At 43.0% G+C, this 23088-nt stretch overlaps 1 protein-coding gene across 5 annotated transcripts in view; it reads right to left on the bottom strand.

Moving 5' to 3' along the window:
- SMAD1 (SMAD family member 1) overlaps positions 1 to 23088 on the bottom strand; it is a 103727-nt gene that overhangs the window by 34881 nt on the left and 45758 nt on the right. For 2 of the 5 annotated variants that reach the window (XM_010709530.4, XM_010709531.4), the window contains 2 exons: positions 19634 to 19719; positions 12728 to 12936 (listed from right to left, as the gene is read on the bottom strand). The gene's annotated coding sequence lies outside the window, so the exon portion shown is untranslated. Of the gene's footprint in view, positions 1 to 12026; positions 12355 to 12413; positions 12546 to 12727; positions 12937 to 19633; positions 19720 to 23088 lie in introns of those variants that run through there. The other 3 variants (XM_010709532.4, XM_085222157.1, XM_085222156.1) reach the window with 3 other exon arrangements.

Here is a 23088-nt window from a genome sequence, read left to right as displayed (position 1 = left end):
TGGCGTTCACATTTAAAAAAACACCACAGATGCAGACTGATAAAGGCCTTGACTGGCCCACAAGCTTCAAGTACCAAAAATACCGAAAGCATGAAGGCCTTCAACTGCACACCACTGAAATTCTAGCAAGAATTACGATCCCAACAATATTAAAAACAGTGCTGGTGAAAGAATAGTTATCAACACACAACTGCAATGGCATTTAAGTGGTCTCTAACTAAAGAGGTGTTCTCAGCAAAGCTCCTACTCTAAAGCAATTCAGTTTAAAGGGCAGATCAAGTGTTAGAAGCACAGGCACTCTTCCTACGGTGGTAGGCATGCCTGGTGCAGAAGGCATTGTGCACTGCCGTGGCTGACAAGCAAGCCAACAGCCTCCCAGATCACAACAAGGTCAAGCACTTCTATCTCAAGATGATGTCTGACTGCAAATTGGTTATTGGTGCTTTCTTCTTGCATCCCTAAGCTTGCAAAACCTCATCAACAGGAGTAGCGTCACACACTGCTGAGCTGGTGTTCCGAAAATGTAGATTGCACTCCCTTGGGCAAGCTGCTTTCTCACCTGAAGCCTTACTTTCTCTCACCAACAGAAAACCAAACTCAGAAGGCTACTAGAGGTAACTTAAGAAAGCCAGAGAGGTAACCACCAGCAAAAAACATTTGCTGGTAGGACCACTCTGTGAGAGTCATCATTCCAAGTGACATATTCACACCCCACGTGCCCCAAGCAAGAACCCATCACAAGGTTTCAGTAAGAAAAGCTGGAGAGTGAGGTACCGAGAACTGAGCATATGTGAGCACTACTGTACCTGTCCCAGCTACCATTAGTGCCTCCCAGCTACCATCAGCAGAGAATGGGGTAACAAGGATCCATTTGGGATTGGACTCAATGATACCAGGAGGTCCCTCCAGCCCCTACAATTCTATGATTCAGTGATTTGGACATCTGTCCAATTTTAAAAGCACAAGATGTGAGTGCAACCGTGCTTGAAGATTCAAAGAGGACCAAAAGGTCGCAGAATCAAGCAGAAACATTTCAGCCCCAAATCAGAACATCTGCAGATGTCCAAGATTTTCTCATATTCCCGAGATCAAGGTTTTGTACAAGGCTTCAGCCCACAGATAGGAACTGAGAGTTCATATAGTACTTGCCAACTGCACAACTTGAAAGGAAGTGGGAGATATCCTCCTACAGTGCTTACTGGGAATAAGGAAGTTTTCCAGCAAGAGAAAAAAAGGTTTTTATCTATCTGGTCCCCTGCTTATCTGCAAGCTTTTTATGACTTCAGTAGAGAAATCAAACCATATACAAAGGAATAGTGAGTATCCTTTAATTATAAGATTGAAAGAAAAAAAAAACACAGCCTGTATAATTCCGCATATGGAATTCAGGAAATTTATCATCCATTCCATCAAATTTTTCTAAGACCAGCTTAAAGTCACTAGATTCAGGTGTCCCAGAACTGAAACACTACAGGCTTACAGCTGAAACACCAAAACACAGCGTTTTCTGATCAACACTCTTTGGGGCCAGCAGCAGACTAACTAGAAAAAGAGGCATCACACTTTGCAAATTTTCCACTGCTGCCTACTACTGAATAAACAGTGAGAGCTGTCCCAGCACAGTGGATAAGACAACTGCATCTTACCCAATTAAGTCACAAAGAAAGATTGCAAGGATGAACTTCCAGGACTTGCAGCTCCCCAGGACTACTTAATTCTAGGCTAAATGCCAGTGCACAAAGAGCACACAACTACGCACAGTCCTCATCTTTAAGCTGAGACCCTAGATGTCTTGAATTCTGAGGATGAAATCAGCACTGCCAGGTTCTCCCAGTAACAAGACTTCAGGCTCAGACAACCCCAGTTGCTGGCCAGCCTGGAAGACTGAGAATCCCTGTGTGCCAAGTGGACAGAGGCAAGAAGCTTGGCAAAAGGGTGATGGAAACTTGCTTACATTCAGAAACACAAAACCGTGTTCAGTGAAATCTAGTCAAAGGAGCTTGCCACCAGTGCTCTCTGATCTCAGCTCCTGCAGCGCAGGTGCTGAAACTCCTCCGTGCGCAGATGCAGGCATAAGAATGCAGAGCAGGGGAGAAGTGAGGGGTCACTTGCTGAATTTCTGGGAGGACCAATACATCCAGGAAAACGTATTATTCAGAAACTATGGTTAAGACAGCACAGTGCTTTCTTCCCTCCTTGCAAGCAGGATTAGGCCTGCATGGGCACCAGGCATCTATCCCAAAATAGTAAGAACATCTGGCCTCAGGAACAACATCACTCATGCTAACATCCGATACCATAACAGTCACTGATATCTGGCCCTGGCACAGAGACATGGAGTCAAATGGCAATAAGATCAGTAACAGTTTCTTTGGAGTTTTCTTCATAGAGCACATCAGACTTGCACCTTCCAAACAGATATGCACCTTATGACTGTACTGAAAATTTCTTCAGTATCTCCTCCGAACTGAGGTGACACACGCAAATTTTTAGTTATTTAAGCCACCCAATTCCACCCAATCTTCTTGCTTTCTCCCTCTCCAAAGTGACTTCCCTCCAGTCTGTAAGCATACATGTAGACACAAGCATTCCTCAACTAATTTCAGACAGAATTAAGAAAAAAGAAATTAAGTGGCAGACATTTGGAAACTCAGGTTAAAAATCAGTTTGCTAAAACCACGTGGGGACTTGCACAGAAACACATCTGCCAGCAGATCTTCAAGCAACTACAAGGGACATCAGGCAGAGGAAACATGATAGAGCAAGAAGCTCTTCAGACAGCTATATGATGGAGCACACAGTTAAGTGTCCTCACATTGGGCAAATTAGGACATGTATTTGCAGTCTCAATTTTCATTAATTCTTTCAACAAAAGGTCATTTGACTGAAAATAGCAGTTGGGGAGAACAAAAAAAAAACAACACATCATGCAGAGGTATCTACAGAACTCTTGACATTAATCTTTTCCTGCTCACCTGCTCCCAGTTCACAAACTACAGGAGATGCACTGGGTTTGGCTAAGAGCAAGAGTCACAGCTGACGTGACTAGTGTGGGCAAACGCAAAGAGCAAAGTTAGTGAGGAAATCACAGTAAATAGCCCTTGAGTACTTATACCAGTTATGTTAGGTGATGTTTTCTGAACTGAACAAAATTTCAAGAAAGCCTATAGACAAGTTTGAGAGGAAAAAGGTTAGTCAGAATCCCTGGAGTCTGGATAGTTCCTCAGTATTACAGAAGGCTACACAGGAGTTTAGTGAGAATCTCACTCAGGCACTGTAGTTAATGAAAATACCTAAAGTTTGTACTTGGAATTTGTAGATATTTAGTCTAATTCCTTGAAATTAAAATGAGACATATAACAAAGATGTAATGTTTGAACACATGAAAAAACTAGCAGCAAGAAGATTCTTTTAAACACATATAGAATACACAGTTAAGATAAATGCTTTCTCAATTTCCTTTGAGAAAAACTGGACTGACAGCCAAAAATTTCCAAGTGACTTCTGAAGTAGTGTAGAACCCAGAAGAGCTACAAGCAGTTCACAGGTTTACAGCAGCATGTATCATTTTCATCCACACTATCTTCACTAGCAGTGGCTTCTAGTAACACCAAACTGCTTTTAAAGAAGGGCTTCAAATGGACTGAAGATTTTGCTTTCCTCTAGTTTCTTGCTAATGGCAACTAACTGTACCTGGTCCCCTGGTCCAGCAGTTGTTTCAGATTATTTCATCCTGTAAACACAGAGACATTAAACTTGCAGGTTATACTTTTCCCAATGAAAAATAAAAAACCCACATTTGTCCTATCTTTTACAGGATGTTCTTTTCACACATCATATTAAAATAGGAAAACAATCCTACTATAGCTTCCATTTTGTAACAGAAGAACAGTACTTGACCAGAAAAGCTTGTTCAAATGTTCCTTCCCATCCATCCTCCCTCATCCCCCATAAAATAAACTATACCATTAATCACTGTCATTTTGCTGCCAATATAACTACACCAGGGCTTTTGTGACTGACGTAACTGTTGGCAGTCTAACCTCACCATGCTAATCACTGACACAAGCATCTGGGAAAAAAGAAAAACTGTAAATTAGACTTTTCCTTGGAAAGCATTTTGGTTAAGTCTGTATCTAGGAGTACTCATTCACAATGGGTTACCTACAACAGCTGCCTTTGGCCAGCAAGGTCACCGGTCTGCAAGCAGATGAGCAGCTCTGACAGTTTGCTCCCAAGCAAAGAGAAAAAGGCTTTCCTCCATCCCCTTTTGTCCCCTGCTTAGCCTGTTAGCCCATTCACCTGGCAAAAACAACCGCCAGTGTTCTGCAGAACAGTTCCACCAGTTCACAGCAGGTTGAGCAACAGAGTTACCAGCAAGGAAACCTGCAGCTGCAGCAGAGAAAAATGAGCAGTTCAGGTTCTCTCCATCCATTACTACCCTCCTAATTTTAAATGATACTCTGAAGGGAGATTGAGCATTACCTTCAACATGAATGCTTCAGCCTCTGTGGCATCCCAGTTCATTTGCAAAGCCTTGTCTCACCCCCAAAGCAAAACCTCTGCCTTGACTGGTTCTAAACCTAAAGGATCTAGCATCTGAAGAAAATACAGAAGTGATTTCAGTCATCTGTTCAAAAATATTCCATAATACAAGATTTTAAGCTGAGAGTATTTATAAAACATTTCCCAGATGAAATATATCATCACATATTACAGAAACTATAATCAACTTATCCTAGGTTTTTAAGTTAATATGGACAAAGTGCTTTCCTTTAGCTACTATGCTTCAGTAGAAGGACTTAACACTAACATTCATGTGGCTAAAATAAAGGATCTATTATTAAGCATGCTGAGCTGCAAAGCCAGAAGAGGAGAGCAACAATGGAGAACCAGAAAGCCTGACAGCTGAGATGGAATCTATCTATCTCTCTATATATACTAGCCAGGTTTTCCTAGATATCCAGCAAGGTCAAAATTCCCATCTTTTGAAATGGCATCACTCTTCACTGCATTCATCAGGTGAATAGAGATGAAGTCACAAGTAATTTCCATTCTCTTTCCATTCCAGACTCAATGATGGAAAGGCAGAAGCATCTGATGAACAACCAAGACTCTGCATGAAAGAAGGGAAACAAACTGTGGACTTTACAAACTCATGGTGTGACCTCAATAATCACAGAATTACAGAATTGTAGGGGTTGGAAGGGACCTCTAGAGATCATTGAGACCAACCCCCCTGCCAAAGCAGGTTCCCTACACCAGGTCGCACAGGTAGGCGTCCAGGCGAGACTTGAATATCTCCAGAGAAGGAGACTCCACAACCTCCCTGGGCAGCCTGTTCCAGTGCTCCGTCACCCTCACCGTGAAGAAGTTCTTACGCACATTCGTGCCAAACTTCCTGTGCTGCAGCTTATGTCCATAGTGCTAACTGATTTGTCTCTGCCTTTTCCACTTCCCTCTTCCCTCCTTGTGAAACAAAGTAAACACCTGAGCTGAGATACGTGAACAACTACACATTTGAAATTAAGCTCATGCAATCATATCATACACCTAACAGTCCCAGAAGCCAGAATACACATGTCAACAAACTCTACAAGAAGGTCTAGGAAAGAGATTTCAAAACTACTTCCATCACTGTCCTGACACCGGAGTAAGTTTAAAGGCAGAAGTCACCAGGTAACTTGTAACTGTACTAACCTGACGAGATGAGAGAAATTCATCCCTACGTTAAAATAAAACCGAAGAAAAGCCATCTTCTCCAAAGCACATGCTAGTCAGGAAAGCACAGCAGTGGTCAAAAAAATTTAAAAAAGAGCAAATTTAATAGCAGACCACAAGACACCAAGAGAAAGACCCTTAAGAAACAGAACATTAATGAGCAGATTTTAACTTTTGCAAACGCTCCTAAGTTGGGGCTTGTGGCCTAGCAAGCTTTCTTGTTTCATACAATGCAGTTCAAAAACCCTTAAGGAAAAAAAGACAAATGACCAACGGTGAGCAAAGGCGTTCTGCCAATTTTTCTCCCTACAGGAACACGAACAACTGTTTGTTTTACCATGTGCTGCGAGAACTGGAAAGAAAAGAACAACAAAGAGTTAAAAAAAATTCTCACACACTTGCTACCCACTTGGTAATTTACTGGGACACCACAGAGAATTAAACAATGTTGGTAACCTTAAAGAACTTATCAAATGAAACAGCAGGAGATGTCAGTTCCAGCAGGATTTTCTTTTGCTTCCACATTACCTCTCCCCCTTAGTTCTTCACCCTTCCCTCTCCCCCCTACCCACCCACACAGCCAAATGTATCTTGGAAAACATTTGAGCCCTCTCTCACTTGCCTCGGGAAAAATGAACATCTACAAACCATATACTTCGTCCCTCACATCAGCCTCCACTAGTAAAATAAGGCAGCAAATACACTGTATTAAGTCTTTCCATATCAATATTCAAAGAAAACATAACAGACACAAAGGTGAATGGACTTAAATCAAATATATAGCTTATTAACAGTACCCCTCCAAGCAGCAAATATTGCCTCCTACCACTCACAGAAGCACATTTCAGTGGAAGCCCCAATTTGTCACATGACCTCCCAGACTTCACAAATCACAACTGAAGTGACTTCATAAGTATTTAAGCATTTACATACAGTTACTATCCATAAATCTTAATCAATTTTCAGGCACTTCTCAACTTCATACTGGTTTAGTCTACCTTTATCTGGTCCAAATAACTTCCATCAGCAATGAATGTTAATTTAAGCACTGACATGTGCAAGTGCAAATACAGCACACCTATTGAGTGTGAATAACCCACCTATAAGCTTATTCTTACTGTGGCAGTCTTAAAGGACCTATGTCCTGGTTTCATCACATTACAACAGACAGAATGCTGCTATCGTTGCTGCCTTAAACAATTTGAGTAACTCAAAATCTGAAAAGATATACCAGGAAAACATCCTCAGCAAATCAGTTTCGTGAAAACACAGAACATTAACTTTTCAGTAATTTCAAATACCAAGCAAACAGAGGAAGAAAAGCAAGCAAAAAAGTTATCAACTATGGTCACAGCATGATACAAGGAATGTGAACACAGTTTTTCCTAGAAACCATAAAACCCTTTTTGAGCTGCCACGTGAGTGTTAAGTGTTAGCTCTATATGCATACATTGTTTTTTGTTTGTTTGCTTTCCTCCACCTAGAAAAGCTTTTTAAACACATACATTCTGCAGAAGAAACTCTAGCACAGTAAATCCTGAAACCCAACCTTACTCACAAAATATGTGGTAAAATGATAATTTCCAGGTCCATCAGCTCAAGCTGGCAGGCAGACGGCTTTCAAAACATGATGTGCACAGAAGCAAGAAAACATATTCAAGATTGTCTAAAATTCCCTTAACAGAGTAAAAAAAATTATGGATATCCGATTTCCAAGTTAACCAGCAGCACATTGATAGTCATAGATCACTTATGTGGATTAGCACTTAAATGTTTTTAAATGACAAAAACTTGCAAGTGCCAAACACCCCGATATGCTATTCAGACAATTTCATTTGTTTCCACATCAGGAAGAGCATTCCCTTTATACTCAGAGAAATATGGATTTGACTGTAGGATTTGCCTACGTGCCAAGTCAACATAAAAGTTGCCCTTGGTTAATATTGCTTTGAACACTGCCTAAATACAACGATTTATGTGAAGGCACGTTTAAGAACAACTTGTCTTCCTCCTTGCACTCCATGCTTCGCCTCTGCATGCTAAGGAGAAGGTGGGAGAGGAACAAAATGAAAAAGATGGGTGACATCTATTCTAACATCACACTCCCTTGTGGATAGCCTGCACTGAAATAAAAGTGACACTGGCCCAGACCAATTACAGAGTTACATCACGATGACTGCACTGTGCAGGTGTTCAGAATAGCTGTACTGGCCAAGTTCCCTACACTGCTAACTCCATCCTTCCCGGAATTAAAAAAAAAAAAATAAGATAAAAATTGACCCATCTATGCAACTGGGTAGCGTTGATAACTTGACTTCACCCAATCTCATCTGAAGTAGTGTGCTCCAGCATCGCTCATTCAGCAAGCAGACTCTCCCAAAGCCAACAAATACCGGCATAAAATTGAAGTGGGAAGAGATTAAATACGACACGTCTTCATTTTGTAAAATGCTTACATTCCTCGACATTAGTCTCTTTATGTTATGAAATGTTTTGTTTCTCTGTCCTGTTAAAAAACAAAGACACGCCTCATTCAAATACACACGAAACAAAAAAAAGCTTCTCTGATGCAAATGAGTGTTTGTTCTCAGAGGAGGATAGAGATCTTTGTGGCAGCCATTAACAGCTCTGAGCGTCCTTCTCATCACCCCGGGACCCGCACTCTGCGAAGCCCTTCACAAAAGGCCTAATCCAACATTTTCCCTTGTTGTTTTCAATCTTAAATAGTCGCATTCACATGGAAGTAGTTGTTATACAGCATTCTGCACGGATACACCTCTATCAATGAGAAAAAAGTCTCAAATTTGAAGTAACTGGTTTTCCACATCAAGCAAAGCCTGCTATTCAAACGCAAAAAAAAAAAATCCTTTACGCCTTTCTGAAGTTATACCACTGTAGCTGGAGTAAAACGGCCAGAGCAGCACAAGATGCCCGTGTATGTTGGCCTTTAGGCCAACGGCATGTCAGGCCACGTTCGCATCTCTTAGTGAGGTACAACTGAACCTGAAGGCTAACAGCTCTTTCACAGCTAGTAGCTATTTATATATAATTATAGTAGCTATTTGTATATATATTTATGTATCTCTTTATTTCTCCCGTATTGCTCAAAATTTGCTTTTTCGTTACCTTTGCGACTAAAAAAATAAGTTATGTTTCTTTTTGGGGACTGGGAGAAAGCTCAAGAGATGCAGCACTGAGATCTCAACAATTCGAGTAAGAAAAGTTGGTTTAACTGCCAACAAAACCAAACGTCACTCATCTCCAAGTCGCACACTGACCCCTGGAAAGAAGAGTGTTAACAAGATTTGCCCTGAACACTTCTCAGTGATTGTATCAGCAGAAGTGCAAGACAGTTTAGTATGTAATACAGTAAACACTTCTGTATGTGCTACGTTCCTTTCTAAGCTATTTAGAGCATAAACAGGAACATGAAGCTTGCAGTTGCCTTCACCAAGAACGAAGGATAACCCACGCCAACCCATATTCAGAATTGCCGCCTCTGTTCTAAATAATTTCGCTCAAATATTTAAAGTTACAAATAAATGCTGTCTTACAAAAGAACTCAGATGTACAAACACATTTCCACTTACAGAACTTCACAGGACAAAAACATTAAGGGGAAGAACAGCTTTTTTTGCCTAATTGCCCACGTAACAACTGACAGCACAGTGTGCAGGTGAAGTCAAGGTGACTTGGAGACTAGAGGAAAAATACCTAAAATTCGGAGATGCCCACTCACAATCACTTCTGCCCCACACACCTCCACGCTGCACACGCATTCATCTATTTCAGCTGCTACCGACTAAGGAAGGGGCTAAGAGTCGATCTAAATTGGTTCAGCATTTGTTCTGCACAGTACCATGAGCTTAAATTTCAGCTACTCTTTGCATAACCTAAATAATAAACACGGTGCTCCCTTTATTTGATTCTTAAGCCACCCATCTCAAGCACAATGGGATGTGTCACACACACTGCTTCGCTGCCCTCATAATACAGTTTAATTATGATGACTGAACTAACGGCCTCACATCATAGACTTTTACAGGTTGACCCCGTGTCATCCTGATGTATCATTCTGCACCAGTTCAGTGCTGTAAATCAATTTAAGATCTCCAGCAGGTTGAAGAGGCTGGTAATGATGCTTTCTCTGCAGTCTCCAGGGACTCCACATTATGCACAACCTACATTATTTATAAAGCTGAGATGATGCCTCCATTAGGCTTGCTAAGACTACTCAAATACGCTTTTATTTTACACACACAGCTTGGACCTCAGAAAGCACACCACTGGCCATATGTGATATACAGTGCATTAATGCTTCAATTACAAAAAGCCACAACCCCTTCATTTTCAAAATTTCAATGTTTATACTAAGCAACTAAACTCAGAATTTAACCTGAATAATTTCCCAGTATTTGCGAACACGCTAAGTACTTTTCTGAACCATTCTATTACTTTTTCACGCATTCAACTCCTTTACTTTGTGCTCAAGCCACAGAGGAACTGCAAAAGCTCAACAGCTTTCACGCAACTGACTTGACAGTTAATATTTATATAGAAACAGAAAGAGTTTCACCTGCTTATTCAGTCACTTTTCTCCAACACACTGGATCATCACATATTTAAGGGTACACAAGAAGGCAAGTCGAAGAGAAAGAAAAAAAAAAATGTATTTGTTTACATAGCCGGTGGTTGTGGGGTCAAAATTGCAGCAAGGACAAATCCCTGCCCTTAGGGTAACCTGATCGTGCCTTGAACAGATCCTCCCCGGTAGCTGTGGAGGACTCAGGATCACCCAGCTCAAGTAAAGTTTCTCTCAAGCTCCTCCTTGCAGTTTGAAGTAAACTACGAGGGTTTGATCCCTGAAACCGGGGCAGGAATCCCAAAAGGGGCTACAGAGCTCTCAGTGCTATCTTGAGGATCCTCGGGTCACAGGGATGAAGCAAGCACTCTGAAGTTGCACCAAAATCCAATAAGAATCCCTAAGAAGCCTCACAGCACAGCTCTCTGGCTCAGTGTGAAAATAGAAGGAATGCTCATCAGCTACAACTAACAAACTAATCTCCTGTAATTCAACACAATAATTACAAACAAGCAAAAGAGAAAATTAAGCCAGTGTTGACACCTCGAATTTCCTCACATGATCCGCTCCCATTGTCTGGCAGGCCAAGGTGCAGGCCAGCAGCCTCACAGGCTGGAAGCTGCTACACACACACGCCCGGGAAGAAATGCAGCCTCTGTGGGCCAGGTCAGCTTTAGTTCTTAGTCTTGTTCTTGAGTGCTGCTTAAAAACACACCGATCTACCAGGTTAGATCTTCACCAAGAAGGTAGGATCATCTACACAGCGTTTTCTCTTCTTGACTACTCATCTGCATGCTAACGCAGTTCTGAAGGATCAGCTGTGACATGTGTAAAGCACAGTTTTTTCCTAAACATACCAGCCTCAAGTTGCTGTATCTTTAAGCATTAATGACATGCATTAAACTTTTCACGATGATGAGCTTTCCCACTCACTTGTGTCTGGAATACACATCTACCTGACTGCCATCTCACAACACTTTTCCTTCCCCAAATAACACTCATAACACCCAGCAAACAATTTTTTTCCCTTGAAATACACCACAATAATGATAATTGCTCAGGCTAAGTTACAGTTATTTGTTCAACGTAACAGCAAACTGGAAGGTCAGAGCACGTATCTGGAGATGGATCTGCTAACAAAAGAGCAAGCGCAGTGCTGCTTCCACGGTCAGAACTCGCACTGACTTCAGTTTATGCAAAAAAAAAAGAAGTCAGGATTTGGCCCAGATCCTTTCCAATATATGACTGAGTATCTGCACACCGGCAGATTTCAATCAGCTTGGAAGATCTATATTCAGGATAAGATAACTTGGCTGCAAAGCCCGAGCATATGAAAGAAACTAACTGAGAAGGAGGAAATGTCGCGCATCCCAACCTTCTAACGGCAAGGAAGAAAAAAATTAAGTGAACTTTCCTTGACCTCTAAGCAGAGATTTGTCATTAAAGAACAGAAAAAGAAGAAAAAAAGAAAGGGAGGGGAACTGTGGAGAGAAAGAAAAGAAGATCAAGTCACGACGCAAGCAGAACTGCGGGCCGGCCGAGGCGAAACGCTTCTCCCCGTAAAAACAAAGGCGGGCGCTCGCCCCGTCCCGAGGCGCCGCGCGTCCCCGGCCGGGGCACAATGGGGCCGGCAGCGAAAGCGGGGCCGGGCGGCGTCCGCAGGCGGAGGAGCGGCTTCCCGCGACCCCCCTCCCTCTGAGTCCGCGGCGGCACCCGCACCTACCCGGGAAGCGGGGGCCGGCCGCGGGGCGGGACGCCATCATGCCGGGGGGGAGAGGACACGGATCCGCTTCTCCCGGACGCGCCGGGGACCCTCGCCCGGCCCGGCGCAGCGGGTAGGAGAAGAAAGAGAAGGAGGAGAAAGGCGCAGCCGCCCGCCGCGGGGAGAGGCGAAGGGCCGCGAAGCTGTTACCGGCTGTGGTACGGCCGCCGGGCGCTGAGAGGGGGCGAGCCCCGCGCCCGCCCTGCCTCCGCGCCGGGATTGATCTGGTCGCGCTGGCGTCAGGCAGTCGGAGCCGCCCAGCCTCCACTTACCGCTGCCAACGCGCACGGACACACGCACGGACACACACACATACAGAGACACACACACACACGAGCGCGCACGCACCGGCCGGGCAAGGGATCCTCTCCAAATTACCGCCCCCGCTGAGCAGGGCTCGGGCCCCGCTAGGAGCGCTGCGCACGCCCAGCCCCGGCCCAGAGCGCCGCGGCGCACTCGCTGCTTTTATCCCCGCCCGGGGCTCGGCCTCCGCCGCCTTCGCTCCGCGGGCAGCGAGGGGCACGCCGAGCGCTCGCGGTGAACGATCGGCAGCGCGCTGACAGAATGGCGTTCTGCGCTACCCTTCCTTCGCTTACAGACTTACTCCTCGTGTACGAAAGTAAAGCTGGGAAAGCTTGCGCTCACGTAAACGGAGATCTTACCCCTGAAATGACCGCGCACTCTCGGTCCGCACTCTCAGTCGCTGTGAGGCGCGTCCAGCCGAAGGTTCGGAGCTCCCCCGAAGACAGACAAACGCTGCTACCTCCTGCGCCGGCAGGACCTGCGCGCCGCTCGGCTGAATGTAGCACAGATGACCGAACGGAAGCTCATCTTTGTAGCAAACACCTTGGCTTTCACCCAGCCAACATCCCTGTGAGGAGATAGGAAGCAACGAGTGGAAAACAGGAAAAGATGATGATGCACCCGCACCTACATCATTACATCACTGTACACATGCCAGCAGATTCTACGGATGGTGTTAACACAACAAGACTTCAATGCCTGCCCCAAGAGCTTGGCAGCATCTCAGTGATCCACATGGAGAAACGCATGGAAAAGGCCTGACATGCGTCCAGAGCCTGGGCTGCTCAGCAGGCTGCCTCGCAGGGCTGGGACAGGCAGCAGGCTCATAGCATCTCACTGCTTCAGCATCTATTCAGTGCATGATTCACACTAAACAGATATGACAAGACAATAATTAGGGCAGCACTGCAGTTTGTCAGGTGTCTTGTTAGAACCACATTTTTACCTCTTTCGCTGTCGTTAGGCTTGACTGGTTGGTTTGCTTTGGCATAAGAGAATTTAATTATTTTCTACTTAGATTGAGGCTTGGGGAGGATCACATTAATATGTGCTTTTACTATAAAGGGAAACAGAATGAGCCGTCCGTCCTGTAGCCAATCTTTACATCAGTCTGATTGATGACACCATCAGTCATAAGGCCCTGAGCCTGAATTTTAATGGAATTGGGATACTTACGTGGATGAACTTCTATTAACATTTTCAAAGGAAACATTCATCTCCTATATACTTCTTAAAATCTCACCATGCACTGCCTAATCACTTCTAAAATCCTTCCCTCAGAAACATCATAACGGAAGGCATAATGCCAACGGATGCTCAATTACACTGCATATTTCTATTCACTTACACCATGTAACAAATATTTTAGCAATACTGTGACAAAAACTGCTATCACTACTACTGCCTTTCAATCATCCTCTACACTTAGAGTTGATGTGCAGGTTATGATTTACTATTTCCCGTTAATCTCAGCCAGACAGCCTATGTTTTACAAGGTTTACCCACAGAAATTCCAGGGATAGCAGGTGCCTTTGGGAGAAGGTTTATCACTAAACGCATTTACTTTGTTTTACCTCTACTTCACATGGATTCTGCCAAAAAACTAGAAATTCACGGACAATTAAATTGTATCAAACACACAACTTATTATTTGCATTAAAATCACTGGAGTCATTTTCTTTTTGGCCATTACAGCGTTGCCCTAGCGTGGGAAAATACAAACAGCATTTTCTGAAAGGAGAGGCAGTTCTGTCAGGAAGAACAATGTTTTTTTTTTTTAAGGACACTTGATTTCATAATTTCCTTCTTTCTGGTCTAGTAAAACAGCATTCATCAACCTCTGTTCTCCACAGCTTGTCTTCTTCTCTGAATAGGTGAGGTACTAAGCAAGCTTCCCACCACAGCATTATTAAAACTGGATATGCAGATTGTTCAGCAGTCACACAAATAGGTTTGGGAAAAGATGCCTCTGGCAGAAAACAGCATGTGAGAAAAGGTAAGAAGTATTTTTAGGAGGTCACCGTAACAGTGCAGAGCTCGGTATGCTTCTCCAAACACATTTAGGTTCAGGAATCTGGTTAGCCATGGCAATACAGTGCTGGCAGCTGATTTCCATTGCTGAGAAAGGCACTTGGATTTGAGCTGGGCCAAGTCATTTCAGTCTGCACAGCACAAGTGTGACAGTGCACTTGGACTGACTGAATTGCGGCCTCCAAAGGACAATTGAATGGGGCACCAAAAGGATAGCAATGTCTGACCTGCCCATCTGATGCCCTGCCCCTATTAAAGAGGACACAGATCTACTGTTCCCCTTCTCATCTGTGCTGCCGAGTGCTCTGCTGGCATCTGGCAGTGGATAGCTGGGGCAAAGCAGGCTTTGGGGCAGCTCTCCTTCCTCCCCTGCTCCCCAGCAGCATCAGAGTAGTATCTCAGCAGCCTGAGCGCCTGCCCGAGGTTGGCTGAGTGTGACTAGCATAAGTTCCTTTCTCCAGTGCTTTAAGGGGGATGTGAGAGTGGTGGTACCTTGGACTGTTCAAAGCAGTTAATGCTTGGAGGAACTGCTCCGGTGCCGTTCCCACAGAAGTCATTCTTGCATCTCCCAGTAGAGGCCAAAAGAAGGTACTGTGTCAGAAGTAGACCGGACCTCATCCTCAAGCATCAAGATTCAATTTTTCCTGCTCTGAAAAGAGCTTTAAGCTGGCACTGTGTGGGTTGCACACAAACATAAAGGATCTATCCAAGACAGAAACTGTGAGGCTTTTCTATACACAGTCTTTGGTGGGTCCAGCCATTTGCTAAAATGAACTCTTCATGAGCCAGTCCCTGCAGTCTAAAGCCTACTTGGGACCTACCTGTTTCATGACTCACTCATGCAGAAGAACAGTTTCACTCTAACCTAGTAGTTCTTCCTAAACTGGCCTACCACAATCAAGTGGGATTTATATAAAATAAATGTGGAACTCATAATTTTACGAGATTATTACTCGTATTGTCCTTTGTTGCATTAAATAAGACTTGCGCTTTAAATCAATTTGCAGATGCCAAAAAGGTCTTTGATCAGATTGAGAAGTTATTCGTCTTTTCTACCCATGAGATGATGGGATTCAGACCAAAATTCATGACTTGCCTGAAATTAATGTGTATGGCTAAAGCTGCCAAGATACTTATTAAAAGTTATGAATCTGCAAGGTTTGGGCAGAGAGAAAGTGCTAAGCATGGCACTCCCTTATCTCCTTTATTGGTTGTTTTCTCTGTAGACTCTAATGTAAGGACTTTGCACCAGCAATACTATATCACTGGAAAAGAGGGGAGGAATAATGGGCTGCACTCTGCTCTGACTGCAGCTGAGCACAGAACTCCTGCCCACTATGCTGCAATACTGCTGTACTTTCTAGGGAGTGAAATTTTCCCTTCGTATCTTTTTTGGCACTATTCAGAAGCTTTTGAAAGTAGATTCACTTTCTCCTGGCTTTCATTTTAGTAAGAGATAGTGGACCCCTTGTAATCAAACATTGCTGGTTCTTTTAAAATTAAATTTCCCTTTAGTCACTCAGCTTAAAAAGATTTACATAACTGGAATAACCTTGCTCTATTATTGGCTTCTTGGAAGACACCACTAAGACTAATCTTATCTCCTATTTTAATTACTATTTTCAAGTTCTTACAGCCTTGTCCCAGTTACATCTTGTTGTAAAAGAACACCACAGAATGATACATTAAGATTTATTCAGGCAGGTGGCGGATACAAAATTAAAGCTAATAACCCTACCAGAGAAGAAATCAGAGGTGGCTTGGCAGTTCTGGGCTCTCACTTCTTGGTCACTTTTTTACACCGTACACTAAACCAGTACACTAAAACCTGGTGCTGCAGGAGCAGCTGTGTGTCATAGCTTGTTACACTACTGCCTGTGAACTAAAGGGACCTTGAAATGAGACTGGCTCAGCAGATCATGGTAACTGGATACAGAGATCTATCTCCTTTATACCCGAAATAATGAGCTCATTCCAGACTAAGAACATCATAACTGATTAAAAACACAAAAGAAAAAGCTCTCATGCCCCATTTTTATTCCCCATATAAACAGTACTTAGTATAAATCTTGAGGAATTCAAAGCCTTCCTATCATTTTTTTCTGAACCAGGGAAATTCTAATTCGCACTGCCAGCATCACTTTTGGCTGCACAAGTCAGCAGTTGAACAGTCCCACCCTTTCTCCTCCACAAGAGCTGCTCATCCCTAACCCTGTGTCACCCACCTCCTTTGTGCTGGCACAATTGCTGGTGCAGCTGCAAAAAGAACAGGCCTAGGGAACTGGCGTGGCTGGGAAAAACAAATGTTTCAGGGGCCAAGTTCTTTTTTAATTTGAATCAGTTCCCTGATACGGTTCACTGTGTGGTTGTCCAAATCCTTGTGCTGACCCTGTGCAGGAGCAGGAGTATGGTGGGGAAAAAGGGTGAATGGCTTCAGCCAGTTTAAGAGCTTATGAAACTGTAATAGATGCAGTGAACTTCTTTTTAAGCAAGGAAAAACTCTTTCATTTTGAGTACAACAGCACGCATGGGGTTGAAGAGCTAAGGTAAACTGGGCTCCCTGGTGAATAAAGAGCGATAGGACCAAGGAATTGAACGAGGTGGTTCAATAAAGAAGCTGATACAGCTGAGCACATGCATTCCCATGCCTTATTCTTCCGTGTACTCTCCAGTTCTGGAGTTTTCATTTACGTGAGGTATGGAAGTAACTAAGCTCTGGAGAGTAAGTAAATTAGTAATCAATTTGTCATCCCAAGGCATCGTAGGCTCAGATTGTCCTGGCAGTTATGCAGAGTGTTAGAAAATGTTGCCCACATGACAAGGACGTTGAGGTAAATTCTAAACTCCTCCTTTCCTTGATAGACCAAAAATAGCCAATTTTTTGACAAACAAACAAATTGAGTAGATTTAAAAGCAACCCCCTCTACATTTCATACATTATTGCACAAATCTCATCTATAAATCCTTATTATTAGCCAAAAACCGCTCAACTAGGCTCTTGAAAGTTAGGACCTACCAGGATCATTGTTGTTGATGTACTCTTAAGTACTCAGCTGAGACGTGCTGACACCAATCCTTGGCTGTTTATACATGTTCTTTCCAAAAGATCCATCGCTGCAGCTAACCATTACAGAAAGGGTTTTGGCAATACCTAGTTGCAAAACTGAGACTAAGATGAGGCTGGTTTACAGCTTGTTGATCTCCTGACACAAAAATCATCTTTCCTTTCCCTGCCAAATTGATATATTTTCCCAAGTGGACAGGATTAAGACAACCTCTCAGAAAAAAAAAAAAAAGTTCTCTAATGTTTTCAGCCCTGGCAAGTCAATTTGTTCATTCCTTTGTCTTGTTTTCAGAAATACTTAAACATTTGCACTGACATTTTCTACATGTATTCCGCCTGAAGCATACACCTAGGATAATTAATATTTGATGAAGTTCTGAATACATAAAATCAATGCAGTCTCAGTATAGGCAACGTGAATGACAAACGATGATCATACCCACAAGTTAGATATGTAGGTTGCTCCGAAAATAATGCCTCCTATTTATTTCATGGAAACTACAACAGATACAAAGGACATGCTTACACTGCTCAATAGAGCAAATTCTCAGCTACAAAACACAATGTTTCAACATGTCACCACCATGAGCTGTGCATTTTTGTCAGCAATGAACAACAGTCTGCACACCATGCTTCTGAAAACAAGCATGGCCACCTGGAACATGGTTTGTCTTACACACTGCTGTCACCACTGCTGAAATGCACTACCCACTGCTTCACTGTGCTGACATCCTTTGTTCATTCTCCGTAAACATTCAGCAAGCGCTGATGAATGTCAATGGATGCCAGTTTTTCTGCATGGAAGAATTCAGCGACAAGTCCTTGCTTTACATGCATTTTTATGGCAGACATCATTTGTCAGACTGCCCCTGTTGCTGTCTGTCACATGGCAACAACATGTAAAAGGGATACTGGGAGGAAAGTTGAACCTCTACTGCCTCTAATGCCATGGACCAACATCATGAAATAGGAAGCGTTATCTTTGGAGCAGTCCTCATTAGCCCTAAGGACTGAACCATGCCGAGTATATCCAGACATTCTGCTGATGTCAGAGAAAAGACCACACGGCTTTCCATACAGAAATCAGTATTCTAAGAACCACAGTCAGTGAGACTAAGGTACCCACGTGCTTCTTCAGACAATTAGATTTCAGTATGAAGCATTTTATCCGAGTGCAGTAAAGTATTACTTTTACAGACAAGGATCGAACTTTCAATATGGACATAATCACAAGGAAGTCCCCCCCAGTAACTGCAAATAGCAAGAGATAGCCATGTTGCCTTATTCTAACTGTAAACCTGCAATCAGAAATCGGCCTCAGCCAATGCACAGCTGGTCTAGTTTCTGCAAAGTACTGTCGCACAGTATGTGGTACCCCTACAGTTCAGTTGTTCATGCTCCTAAGGTTTTCAGCACCTAGAAGATGGTATGGCAAGATCTGTGGCAACGATAGAGAGTATATCACCCCGATTAAGCAAAGCATATGCCTGTCAGAGAGTAACCAGATGGAGGAGTGCAACAATTTATGGCCTGCAGTTAGATAGTCTTGCACTGTGATCTCATCAAATCTTGAACAGAATATGTCAAACTCGGTCAGCATGTCAGTGCACAGATAAGATACACTCCAGGGAAAACACAGCTTAAGAAACAGTTTAGCATTCTGACATAGGATTCTGATGACAACTGCTAATGCACTGTTTCAATTCTCAGCTAACTTCCCAGATGCCTGATACCCCAATCTAGTCCTGGTTGGTCATATTTGAGAGTCACTGTGCTGCTGGGAGCAGATTTCTCATTTCTCAGATGAGAAATAAAATTACAGTCATGCCTTGTGATTAATTAAAAAAAATCATCCTTGGTTTTGCTTGAGGGCATGGCATTTTCAGAGGCAATGTAATAGAGAAAGGAAGATGGTTTGGTTTCTTTGATCCTGGTATAACCTGCCAGCCTTCTTTTTTCAAAATGCTATTTTAAAGTTTTTCAGTACTAGGGCACCAAAAGCCAGAAATGTAAGTTGGTTTAAGACTCAAAACATCATGAGAATTTTCTCGAAAGACATATACAAAAATAGAGCAGATGACATATGACATAACATTCTTCTACACATACATTCTCTTCCCTTTACACTCACATTTCTATTCATTCACACCACTAAGCAGTCAACTGTTACCTCAACTCATTTCCCCAGATTCTGATCCAATGTGTGTTCATCTTTATGTTGGTTTGAATCCCTTCGGTTCCAATCGTTTTCTTTGCCTGCAAAACACAATATACATACAGAATTTTACATATAACTGTCATGCTCTAACACAGCATACTAATTTTTCTCTCAAACTCATTAAAGATAGTGACAACTATGCTTCCTGGGGAACTAACTATTCAGAGCGTAATTAACCAGCCTGAAGTTTAGCCAGGGCACCAAATAGCACCAATAGCTCAACAGAAAAATGCCCAGGGGATTCCAAGCAGTCAGGTCTCCTAACTCCAACACAGCATAACACTGCCCACAGAGGGGTTGCTAAGGCCAAAGTGAATTTACAGACATTCTGTTCTTCATATTGTTTGGCTGTACCAGATTATAAAATAATTAATTTCTGGAATTTTTAGGCTGAAAAGCATTCGCATTTTTTATACTTGCTTTCTTTTGATTTTTGTTTTACATCCCATTCTTTCAGCTTCAACAAAAGTGAATCAGAGGAGCAGTGCCTGCCTTATCTTTGATTTGTGGTATATAATCATGTTAAATACAGATCACTGGCCTCCTAGTTACTACAGTGCCATTTATAAGAGACAATTATCCCTGCATGGTGCAGTTTTCATGATCTAGTGATTGAAAATGCTTGTTATCAGTGCAGACCCAGCTAAATGCTGTGTGTTTCTCTCTCTAAAGCTGATTTGATTTTCCACTGCTGTCTGTCATCCTTGAAGTTACCTGCAGTGTAGCTCAATTCCCAGTCTGCACACACCAAGTGAGATCCTTTTGATTTGAGGTGCATGGGGCAGAACCTGCATGCTTTTCCCACCTGCTCCAGGACAGCAGTACAAGAGAAAGAAGCACATCCACTCTGGGAAGTCTCCAGCCATTGCAATATATTGAAAGGAAGCCCTACTAAAGGCAGTGACCATGTGCAAATGCCAAAACAAAAGGCAAGGGGGGGGTGGGGGGGTGGAGGTTGGAATACAGCAGCTTTGTCTACCAAAACACTTCAGTTAGTTTTAAAATTAGCTGGAGAAGATGCAAAGAAGCCTAAGTCTTAATGACCTCAGTCCTGTAATATACTACTAATTAGCTCTATGATGAATAAATAGGAACAAAATAAGGAGCGACAGACTAGGTCAGATACTGGTTTGCCAAGCCTTGTCTCATCTTTTTTACTTGGGTCTGTATGGGATGCTTTTTAATTGTGCCTGTGCTATCTTTTATTAGTAATCAGAACCAAAGCACTGCATTACACACTATACAAATACACATCATACAAAGAAACACTCCACTTGCTCTTTGATCCTGTAAAACATGGTAAGAGCAGCTCCTCCCCAGCTGATATTTGCGCAGCTCCTTCTGGTGGGCAGGCACATGCCTTTGCCGTTTCTCTGCCAGCCCTCTACCTCCTGCTGGCCTAACCCAGCAAGCCTTGCATTTTTCTGCCCTGCCTCCTTCTGCAGCCCGTACTGTTCTGCACTGTGATTATTTTTTCCTCTGTGTATTTGCCTCTTTGGTCTCTCCCCTAACATTGTTCTCTCTTTCCCTCCTTCCTGTATGATGAATACCTCAATCATTCTTTTTCAACATCGTTAAAGAGCACCTAATTCGCTCCATTTCTATTTTAAAAGGGTGAAAATGTGATGGCTTTAAGCTCCCCGTTCATCCACTGAACAGGAGAAATGTGGCCTTAATCTGTCAATATACTGCTTGCATGTTTAGTGTCGGAGGATCCATTAGAGGACACCTGTTCCATTCTGCTGAGTCTTACCAGAAGCAGACAACCCTCAGCCTCAGCACAGAGCAGTGCTAATGCTCAAGTCACAGCCCTTCTACACTACCAGGGAGAAAGAGAAATGGCTTAAAGTGGCCTCTGGTTTGTTAGAGAACTGGCTCAATTTTCTAACCAAGTGGTTAGAAAACCACTCTAGTCCCTCTTGTAACTTCAGTAACACACATGTCAAGAGACAATGAACATTACCCTCTGCAGTGGTTCTGCAAGTTAGCTATTCCTTCTTAGGAGGATGCACAGCATATGCAGCCCAGCGAAGAAAGAGTTCTGGAAGCCTTGAATATTATATCATTCCCAGATGCCTCATTCCTCCTTAAAATCCATCAGATGTCCTCAGCACACAGAGGGTCTGCTCCACGTTATGCATTTCTCCACATTCAGAGCAACGGCACAGACCCCTGACCCAGCTTAACATGTGTCCTAGGCAGTCAGTCAGCGCTGCAAAACCACTCTGAAACAGCAACAGTTGGCTGAGAAGGCTGTTGCACGCAGCTCCCACAGCACAAAAGCTCTCCTAGCTTTTCTTGCTAGGATCTGCTATTCCTTGCATACATTCCTGGCTGAGGCGGAGTCTCTTTTCCTTTTAAAGCTCATCAACACAGTGGTTACCAAGATCGCAAATGCAGCAAAAAGACTCTTAAGAGCAGAGCAAGTTATTACATCAGTGGGAATCTGGTAAATGTTAGAGCAATGCATGGATGGCAACACTGCAGTAATTGAGACCACTCCACCAACGTATATTATCAAGGTATACAAGCTATCAAGAAGAAAGTACCCTGCAGGTACGCAGGTGTTGCTTATGTGGGGGTGGGGCATGGTTCAGCAACAATATTTTGGAAAGGAGGCCAAGGTTTTTAAAGAGACCATGCTCCTCTTACCAGAAAAAGAAGAGCTATTATTAAATAATTCAAACATTTGCCATTAAAGGGTTTGCCATAGTAGGAGTGCTGTAATTCTATTTGCATCGTTACTCTTTATTTCATTCACGTTAAGTACTTCAATTACCAGGTACACATCTACCAAGCAATGGGCAGCCAGGAGAACGTCAGCTCTTTCATCAACTGGACCAGCACACTGTGCCTTACATATCTTCCTCCTATTTCTGTTTAATTAGAGCTATGTTCCCTTCTAGTCAAGTTTACTCAAAGATTGGGACAAAAAAATAGCTTCATTCTCATTTATCAGCCATACCTCCATGGCCATACATACGGCAAACAAAAACAGAACCTTCCTCCTCTTTGTTGTAACGAAAATGGGATCAGCTTTCTGGCATTAGCACCTAAGAGAGTAGACACAGATGCACACTGTTAGCAGCATGTCTTGTGAACCCAGAGCTCTGCTTTCAGCAGGATAGATGTGATAAAATCTTTCTTCTTTCTTCAACAGCATGACTAATGAATGCAGAAATTCCCTTCTCCTCTCTCCCACTGCCAACATCTGTCTTATCTCCAGTTCTTCCTTCGACATAATTTCAAACATGAAAGACATGTCTGTACTATGACAGGCAACCTTATTTCTGGCATGAGATCCATGGCACGCTGCAGTTCAGTGTTCGAGAGCTGAAAGCTAAGACCTGGCACCTCCAAAATACAGTGACTGGAACTCTTGCTTCTGGATCTCTGCTTGGCTGGTT

The sequence above is a fragment of the Meleagris gallopavo genome, chromosome 4 (genome assembly GCF_905368555.1).
Source record: "Meleagris gallopavo chromosome 4, MGAL_WU_HG_1.1, whole genome shotgun sequence".
In the NCBI taxonomy this organism is placed as follows: domain Eukaryota; kingdom Metazoa; phylum Chordata; class Aves; order Galliformes; family Phasianidae; genus Meleagris; species Meleagris gallopavo.
Note: the sequence above shows the minus strand (reverse complement) of the source record. Positions and strands in the feature narration are given on the sequence as shown.